The sequence below is a fragment of the Sciurus carolinensis genome, chromosome X (genome assembly GCF_902686445.1).
Source record: "Sciurus carolinensis chromosome X, mSciCar1.2, whole genome shotgun sequence".
Taxonomy (NCBI): domain Eukaryota; kingdom Metazoa; phylum Chordata; class Mammalia; order Rodentia; family Sciuridae; genus Sciurus; species Sciurus carolinensis.
This window is the reverse complement of record NC_062232.1, coordinates 101,742,356-101,752,727: the sequence shown is the minus strand read 5'-3', so window position 1 is coordinate 101,752,727 and position 10,372 is coordinate 101,742,356. Positions and strand designations below refer to the sequence as shown.

At 33.6% G+C, this 10,372-nt stretch overlaps 1 pseudogene; it reads left to right on the top strand.

The window, feature by feature from the left end:
• The first annotated feature begins 600 nt into the window (after nucleotides 1-600).
• On the top strand, nucleotides 601-2,590 carry LOC124971637 (transcription initiation factor TFIID subunit 11-like; annotated as a pseudogene).
• Nucleotides 2,591-10,372: the final 7,782 nt, after the last annotated feature.

Here is a 10,372-nt window from a genome sequence, read left to right as displayed (position 1 = left end):
GTCCATTCTTAAGATCTGGATGTCCGTTTCCTTTCACATCCCCACCCGCAAGATATCTCATTATGCAAATATTTTGAAGTGTGAAAAAATTCAAAATCTGAAAATTTTATGATCCCAAGTATTTCGAATAAGGGATATTCAATCTGTACCAATAAATATTTTGTGAAAACTTGGGAATAACCTCTAGTATTAGTATATTGCTTCAAATGTTCTAGTTTCTCCTGGATATTGAAATAAGATTTGAAAGCTTACTTCAAAGCCTGCATTTTAACTAAGATGAATAAACAAATGAAGCATAAGTGTATCTAAATCTGTTGTTGCCAAACTTAAATTCACCATGATACATGTAGACCCTGCATTTATCCATAGTGTCACTGGTTTAGGGATTTTTAATACCCAAGCCACATAAGGCCATCCAAAGGTTGAAAATCAGTATATCAGGTTCACCTGTAATTCTTTCAGAGCACAATTGTTGTCAAGATCTCATTTAAATCTCTCTAAAGCCTATTTATATCTTTCAGTAGAACTTAGGTAATATAGTTTTACATTATGAAGAATACTTAAGGTAGCTGCCTAAAAGGCAAGGGAACTTTAGTATAGATGATGGAAAATGGAGGCACATATGAAGAATCTGTTCTTTCTACTTTACTACACAAAATGCTCTCCTCTGCAGGTATGACAGTTCACTCAACTCTGCAGGAACAGAAAAAAGGTCATAAATCTAAAACATTAATGGATCCAAACTATATTTTGTGAAGGAAGTAGAACAAAACTCTGGTTGAGAAAATGACAAGAGGATAGCACAAAGGGTCACACCTACTTTAGTGGCTTTCATATCACACAAAGAAAAATGTACAATGACTTGTCTTTCATGTTTGAAAAATGGTGTTATTAACTCACCATTAGGAAGGGAATGTTCCAAAAAGTTTTCTGTGTAGTTTATAAATGGAATCATAATTTACATAAACTAGTGAAACTTACTTAAACCCTACTTTGAAACCACAGCAAATAAATATTCAATACATGAAAAGTGAATAATTAAAGAAAAATGAAGAAAAAACTGTTTAAAACAATAGCCCTCAGGCTGACATTTGATTGAACTGGAAAATTACAAATTACATTAACCTTCAAGACTTTTAAACCACAGATCTCTAAATTAATAACAATCAATGCATGACTAATTGGGCTTTTAAGAGCAATCCATGTGGTCCTAGAAGCAAGTGTGAAGATAAATAGTGTCTCAATTTTTTTTACTAATCATAAAATTGAAGAATCTTAAAAAGGAGAGAATTATAGCATTATAGCATATTCATAATATTGTAGGAGGACAGAATCCTAGATTCTGGGAAATCATTAACCTTATTTGAGTCTCTGTTTCCTCATCTATAAAACTGGATAATAGGAACTTTTATTTTTGTTATAGTTTGGATCTGGAAAGTCCCTAAATACTCAATTGTTGAAGACTTGGTCCCTATGTGGTGATCTTTTTGGAATTTGGGGGAAACTTTAGTAGGTAGGGCCTAGTTGTAAATGGTGGGTTACTAGGGAATATTGAAGGGTATATCGCATCTCTGAACCATTCTTCTTTCTATGCTTCCTGGCCATCATGAGGTAAGCGGACTTCTCATTCACATGATCCTACCAGCATGGTATGGTGCCTTACCTCACACTAAAACAAATGGAACTAGCTGACCATGGACTGCCAGCTCTAAAACTAGAAACCAAAAAAAAAAAAAAAAAAAAAAAAACAAACAAACTTCCTTTTAAGATTTTTACCTTAGGTATTTTTTCACAGTGACAAAAAAGTGACTAAAACAATTTCCAAAAAGATTTTCCTTTTAGAGTGCGGGGTCCTGAGCTCCTGCACCTGACAGTCCTGTATCTTTCTGCTCCAATCCTGGCGGCAATGGACAATGCGGAGAGTCGCCAGCCTACAAAGGTGGAGAGACAGGGGAGTCAGATGAGATGACCGCTCCTCTCGGTGTCCCCGGGCCTGCTGACACCGACAGAATCCCGGAGGAAATGTAAGGAGATGGAGATGCAGCCTTGAAAGAAGCCGCAGTCGAGAAAGGCGAGCTGAAGAGTCAGGATGTTTCAGATTTAACTTCAGTTGAAAGGGAAGATTCATCATTACTTACTCCTGCAGCCAAAAAATTGAAATTAGATACCAAAGAAAAGAAAGAAGCAGAAAGTGGATGAAGATGAGATTCAAAAGATGCAAATCCTGGTTTCTTCTTTTTCTGAGGAGCAGCAGAACCACTGTGAAATGTATCGCCGGTCAGCTTTCCCTAAGGCAGTCATTAAAAGGCTGATCCAGTCCATCACTGGCACCTCTGTGTCCCAGAATGTTGTTATTGCTATGTCTGGTATTTTCAAGGTTTTCGTCGGGGAGGTGGTTGAAGAAGCGCTGCATGTGTGTGAGAAGTGGGGAGAAATGCCACCACTGTAACCCAAACACATGAAGGAGGTTGTTCGGAGGTTAAAGTCAAAGGGGCAGATCCCCAACTCAAAGCACAAAAAAATCATCTCCACCAAAGCTCGGAAAAGCCTATCACTGACAGGAGTACTGGTTCCAGACTTATATATGTGAGACATTCAGCCCTGGTGCTTTGGTATCTCAGTCCTCCAAGGATTCCATGATGATTTTAATGTCTTTCTCCTGTCGTTTTTGTCACACCTAGAAGGCATGCGGCCTGCTTCGTACTTGCCTTGAGTAAATTGTGGGACCTCTTACAGCATTTTGAGGTAATTTGTCTCTTGGCTAGTTGGAAGAAAGGCATGTGGGCCTTCAGCATCTTCTGGAAAGGGGAGCTGCTTTCAGAGAGAGAAAACCTTTCCAAGAGAACTTTGATGGTTTCACATTGAAGCCTAAATTTGCTGAGACTTGGATTCTTTCTTATGTCTGGTTTTATGTAGATGAAACAACCAGAAACTTTTGACTTAAGATTCTCTACTATGAAGGACACAGTGATAACAGGAGTAGTGGAATAATTTGTGCTTGTTAATATTTAAAAATCTCCTGTGAGTTTTGGTGAGTGATCATTAAAATTTTCCAACTTGCAAAAAAAATTTTTTTTCCTTTTACTGCCTACATTCAAGTACAAAGACTAATTAATTACAACCTACAACCCTACATATTTTACATATTTAAATATATAAATACAAAGGAAAACTGGTTTGTTCACAGAAGGAACTAGCGAGAAACTTCAGCTTCCAAAGAACAATACAATGAACTCTGTAGTGAGTTGCTTTTATTTTTATTTTTATTTTATTTTTTTATTTTTCTCCCCACTCCCTTATATATTGCAGATGTAGAACTAAAGAAACCAGAGACCTAGAAATGCCAATCAGTGTGGGGAAAATAGCAATAATAAAAAGTCTGCTCTCTCTGGCCAAATAACTATGAAAGAGACAGCCCAGCAAGGTAAGAAACTTTCAGGTAATAATAATTTTCCTCTAGCCAAACACTGAACAAACAGACTTCAATACTACCTATGACAGAAAAGGTCTAGTGAGGAACTAAAATGACTACTTTCAGCAAGATGTAACAAAGAATCCCAATCTTCCCAGTAGATTGTATTAGAGAAGGCTAAATAGAGATCTAGGATTTTCAACCCAATCAAGGGGTAACAAGCACTCACTGAACTTCAGTGTCACCCCACCACCCCCTGCTGGAGAGTGCCAGAGGAAACCAGTTAAACAGAAGACTTAAATAAGATCCGGGGTCTCTCAGTATAAAATTGTCATTGTCTAAATAGAAAATTACTCAACATATGAAACAACAGGAGAACCTTGAATTGAATGAAAAAATGATATCAATACATGCCAATAATAAGAGAGCTAAAATGTTATCTGACATAGATGTTAAAGCAGTCAATATAACAGTGCTTCAGTGAACAATTATGAACATACATAAGCAAATGCAAAAATATGAGACTAGAATGTAGCTCAATAGTAGAGCATGTGTTTAGTATGTGCCAGGTCCTGAGATTGATCACCACCATCTACAAAAAAATAGCAAAATAATAAATTAAAAACTGAAAACTTAGCAAAGACTTAAAATTTATACATTGTCAAATGGAAAATTTAGAACTGGAAAATATCATAAATGAAATAAAAATGTTTAAGAACTCATTGAAATGGATCTAATTAAATGCAAGACACAGAGGAAAGAATCAATGAATCAGGTTATAGAAAAATAAAAATAACCCAGTCAGAACAATGGTTAGAAAACAGATTAGAGAATCCTGGTGCTACCACACAAGGACTTGAATGCCTTTATTTCTGGATTGCCAGGAGTGAGGGGGTAGAAAGACAGCATGATGACATGAATCTCAGCAGTATGTTGTCATTTTTCAAATTTGAGTATTTAATGTTCTGAGAATCTTTCCTTTTGTTTAGTTGGGAGTGTGTAGTTTGGAGCACTTATCCAACTCTTTGCTGTTTTCAAACAAATAAGTCAACAACTGGAACATACTTTCTCACAGGAGCCTAACAACCAAAAGGTGTAGGAAAGAAAAACTGTCTCTGTGGTCTAGATTAAATGATGTGTGTTTATTCATTTAAAAAAAAGAAAACAAATTAAAAATTTGAAAAAGAATACAGCCTCAGAGACCTGTAGTAATTTAATAAAAGATCTTATTCTCATATCACTTGAGTTTAAAAGGTGTAAAAGAAGAAAAATGGATTTTGAAAGTACTCAAATAAGTATTTGGACTGAAAAGTTCCCAAATTTTGCAAAAATAAATATATAAATAAACAAATAAACCTAAGATTCAAGAAGCTGAATGTTTCCCAAACATGATTAATTCAAGCAATACAGAAACTTAGAAAAATTAAAAATATTTGTGTATTTATCAACTGAAAACTTAGAGGCCAAAAGGAAATGGTGCAATATCTTTCAAGTGTTAAAATAATAGAATTTCATCCCAAATCAAATATGTGGCAAAAATAACTTTAAAGAAAGAAAGAAAGCCAAGACATTCTCAGATTAAGGAAAATATCATTTGTACTTGCAGACCTATTCTAAATTGGTAGCTAAAAGAAATTAAACAAAGGGAAAATAATAAAAAAACTAATATTAGATCATCAGTAAAGAGAACATAAAAAACAGTAACTAAAATATGAGTAAATAGCATTGACTTTTGTTGGGTTTGCTAAATTATTTTTTCAAATGAGGTTATTTATTTATTTATTTATTGTGGTGCTGGGGATTGAACCCAGGCCTTGTGCATGTGAGGCAAGCATTCTACCAACTGAGCTATCTCCCAAGTTGAATACTTGAAATGAAAATTATAACAATGTATGATGCAGTTCTAGATATCTGTAGAGGACACATTTAAGCTTATTGAGTTATAAATAGGGAAGGATATAAAGGGTTTCTACACTTAAAACAGATAAAATAATGACCCCAATACACTGTAATAAGCTATATATGTATAATGTAATTTTGAAAGTAATAACTAGAAATGATACTCAAGAGATTTATGAGAAACTAATAAAGGTAAATTAAATGAAATTCAAAACAAATGAAGAAACCTATGGGGAGTTGGGGGAAAAAGAAACTAAAAATAAAGAATAAATGTATCAATAATCACATTAAATGTTAATCATCTGAATACACAAATGAAAACAGAGATTAGCCTAATAAATTAAAAACATGATCCAAGTATATGCATTCTCCAAGAAAAATCACTTCAAATATAATGACATTACCAGGTTTAATGTGAAAAAATAGAAGACTATCATGCAAACATTATCAAAAAAGATGTGGTTACATTAATAACACATAAAATAGATTTCAAAGCAAGATAAAATTTATATATATACATAGATTGGGGGATATTATAAGAATGATAAAAGGATTGATTTGCCAAGAAAAAAAATTTTTTTTGTAACTGTAGGCAGGTGTGTCTTGGCTGGAAGAAATGGATCAATAGGGCATACCCTGGAAGGGTTCATCTTCCCTTGAAACCCCTTCCTCTTTCTCTCTCTCTGCTTTCTGGCCAGCATAAATGGAATAGCGCTCCTCCACCACACCCTTCTGCCATGATGTTCTGCCTCACTTTGAACCCAGAGCAATGGAGTTGGCCTACCAAGAACTAAACTCTGAAACCTTGAGCCAAAATAAATTTTTCTTCCTCTAAGTTGTCCTTGTCAGATATTTTGGCCATAGCAACAAAAAGCAGAATAACACACAAGAGTTCATTAGAAAGCTGGCTGCTTTAAAAAAGAGTTAAGAGTAAAATGTTGGGAACACAGATAGAACAGAAAAAGAAGATGTTTTAATCCTATATGTTTAAACTACAGAACAGACCTGATTATATACAAAGCAAAAACTGATAGAACCAGATGGAAACAGACAAATCCACTTTTCTAAGTGGTAGCTTCAAAACCCTCTCTCAACTATTTATAGAACAACCAGACATAATAGTCAGTAATGAAATAGAAGAACTGCAGGATCTAATTGACATTTATAGAACACTACTTCAAACAAAAACAAAATACACATCTTTTTCAGGTGCTTGCTGAATATATACAAAGATAGACCAAATTCTGAACCCTAAAACAAATCTTAACACATTGCAAAGAGGTGACATTATGCAGAATATATTCTTTGAACACAATGGATTTAAACTAACAATCAAAACCAGAAAGAATAGGAAAACTTAAACAAATACTTTGAGCAAAATAAGAAACTTCTAAGTAATTTATGCATAGAATAAGAAGTCTCAAGAGGAATAATAAATATATTGAACAGAATAAAAATTTTAAATATTACATAGCTATTCATAATAGCTAAGATATGGAATCACCCAAAGTGTCCTTCAAGAGATGAACAGGTAAAGAAATTGTGGTATATAATCAGTGGAATAATACTCAGTCTTCAAAAAAAAGAAAACCTTGTTATTTACAACATGAATGAACCAGAGGACATTATGTTATGTTAAATGAGCCAGGCACAGAAAGACAAATATTGCCTGATAGCACTTACATGTAAATTCTAAAAATGTTAAACTTATAGAAGCATATAACAGAATGGTGGTTACTCATAATAGGGGAAAGTTGGGAAGATACTAGTTCAAAGGGTAAAAAATATCACTTAAGAGGAATAAGTTCAAGACATCTATTCTACAACATGACGACTACAATCAATAATTCAGGATAATACTAAAAATGTATTATATTTTTAAATCACTGAGTAGAATTCAAGTTTCCTTACCACAAAAACACAAATACATGAGAAGATGCATATATTAATTAGTTCAAGTGAGTCATTTTACACTATATACATATTTCAAAATATCATGTAGTAGTGAATAAAAATACACAATTTTACTTGTCAAATAAATATAAAAAGGAAACACATATACTCAGGAAGATGCAAAGGGGCTGGAAATAAACTACCTGATGTAGCAGCTTCTTCATATTATTAGCTATTTGGTGTTAATACATATAACTATTTCTATTTTGGTATAGTTTTAATCAATAATACAGCATTTTTAATGCATTTTTCACTTCATATTTTAATATTAACTTAATGATTTGCTAAAGAATTTATATCTGTTTATTTTCCACAATTACTTTAGTGACTACATATAATTCTAGTCTATTATTTAATAATAATGATGTGATGTGATGATATATATTTTTGATTTTTGTCCACAATTCCTGATTCATAACTCCCTTCCCAAGGCAGACCATAGAAACAATAATTTCTCTTCCCCAAAGGAAATCATAAAATCTTTATTCTTCCCCTATGTTTCAATCTTGAGACTGGTCATAAAGAACTTCTCTAGCCTACCTTATCTGACGGTAGTTCATTAAGATTCCCATTTCAGAAAGAATCTTTCCCCATACTAGGGTGGTAGGAATACTGCAGAGAAGATGAGAATCGGAAGAGACAAATCTTGTTGTTTAGTTTATTGGCTTTAGATCATATCATTTTTGTCTAATCACATTTCTACATGGTTGTCCCTGATTCAATCATGCCTATATTATAAAATCTCCATAAAAATCCAAAATAGCAGAAATTGCAGAACTTCTGCATAGCTCACCATGTGACATGTGGAGGTTTCTGGAGGATAGTGTGCCCTGAGAAAACAAGGAAATTCCAGACCCTTTCTCCCATATCACCTTGTGCATCTCTTCACCTGAGTCCTTTGCAATATCCTTTATAATATACCAGTAAACACAGTGTTTCCCTAAGTTCTGTGAGCTTCTAAACAGCAAATTAATTGAACCAAAGGAAGGGTTTTGGAACCCCAATTTATAGCTGGTTGGTCAGAGACACAGTTAAAACAGCCTGGGGCTTGACAGTGGCATCTAACTCCCATGACAGTTTTGGAGATTAAGCCTTCAACTTGTTGAATCTAATGCTGTCTCCAGGTAGATAGTGTCAGAATTGAGTTGAATTTGGAGACATCCGACAGGTACTCTCTGAAGTATTGATTGCTTACTTGCTGTAGTAAGAAATTCCTATACATTTTGAGGTTGCAGAAGTCTTCTGTGATGAATGTTATGATGTGAAAACAGGAAAAAAGCAGTTTGTCTTGTTTAAAACATCTGGTGTCAGAGAGATATGAGCTGTGAGTGTTTAGTAGGAGAAACTAACTCTTGAGTTTGTTTTTTCTACTTAAATATAAAGGCTACTCCTTCAGTGCATATTCCAATGTATATTTTTGTTTGTTCATTTTGAGCATTATAGATTTTCTTGCTATAAAAAAGAAAATAGAACATATCAAAATATGTAGAATAAATATAAAGCAGTTTTGAGAACAATATAGCACTAAATGCATACATCAGAAAAAAAAGGGAAGTCTTGACCTAAGCCCCCACCTCAAGGAAATAGACAAAGAGGAGAAAAAAAAATCAGCTAAATTCAAGCAAAAGGAAGGAAATAATAAAAAAGCAAAACTAAAATTGGAGACAGAAAACAATAAAAAAATCAATAAAACAAAGACATGCTTTAAAAAATATCAGTAAAATTGGCGAAGATGAGAGAAGATACAAATTACCAGTATCACACCCCATGAAAACAGGAGATATCACCATAGAATCTGAAAAAAATCAAAAGAATAATACAGGAGTACAACACACAACTCTAAAGATACAAATTTGGCTATTTAGATGAAATGAGCCAATCCTTGAAAAACATCACTCATCTAATATGTGATCAATGAACCTATAGCTATTAAGGAAACTGAATTTATAATTTAAAAACTCAAAAATCTAAGTATTCAAATGGTTTCACTGGAGAATTTTATCAAGTCTTTAAAGAAAAAATTAGCACCTCTTTCAGCAATTTGAAGAAGGTACAATTCACAATCCAAAAAATTGAGGCTAGTATTAACTTGATTCCCAAACCAAAGTACAAACACACACACACATACACACACACACACACACACACACACACACAAATAAATAGGATTATAGACAAATATCTCACATTTATGTAGATTTTAAAATCTTAAAAAAAATTTAATATAATTCTAGCAATATATAAAATATTTATACACCATTTCATAGTAAGTTGTTATGGTTTGGATATTAAGTATCCCAAAAAAGCTCATGTGTGAGACAATACAAAAAAGTTTAGAGGTGAAACAATTAGCTTATAAGAGCCATAACCTAATGAGTGAATTAATGTTCTGATATAGATTAAATGGGTGGTAACTGTGGGCAGGTAGGGTGCAACTGGAGGAGATTTGTCATTTGAGGTGGTGCCTTTGAGGTATATATATTTTCCATGGAGAGGAGAAGCTCACTCTCTGCTTTCTGATGCCATGTTCCCAGTTACTTTCCTCTACCACATTCTTCTGCCATGATATCTTACTTCATCTCAGGTCCAGAGCAATGAAGCTGGCTGTCTATGAACTGATACCTCTGAAATGATGAGCCCCCAAATAAACTTATTCTCTTCTAAAACTTTCCTTTTCAGGTCTTTTGATCACAGTGGTGAAAAAGCTGACTAAATCAATTGTATTCCATAAATGCAAGATTCTTTCAATGTTTGAAAATTAATTAAATTACCACATGAATATCACACACTGTCAACTGCTGCATACAAAGGTATACCACAAAATTCAATACCCATTCATAATAAAAATCATCAGAAAATTAAAGATTAGAGCTGCCTCAAATTGATAAGAGCATATGCACAAACACTATGTTTAACAGCATACTTAATGTTAAAGACCAAATGCTTTGCCCCTAGGATCAAAAACAAAGCAAGAATGTCTTGCTTTGTTTGCACTACTCTTAATTATCATGCTAGAAGTTCTAACCTCTTCAGTAAGACAGAAAAAAGAAATAAAAGTCATGCAGATCATAAAGGAAAAAATAAAACTACCTCTATTTACAAAGGACG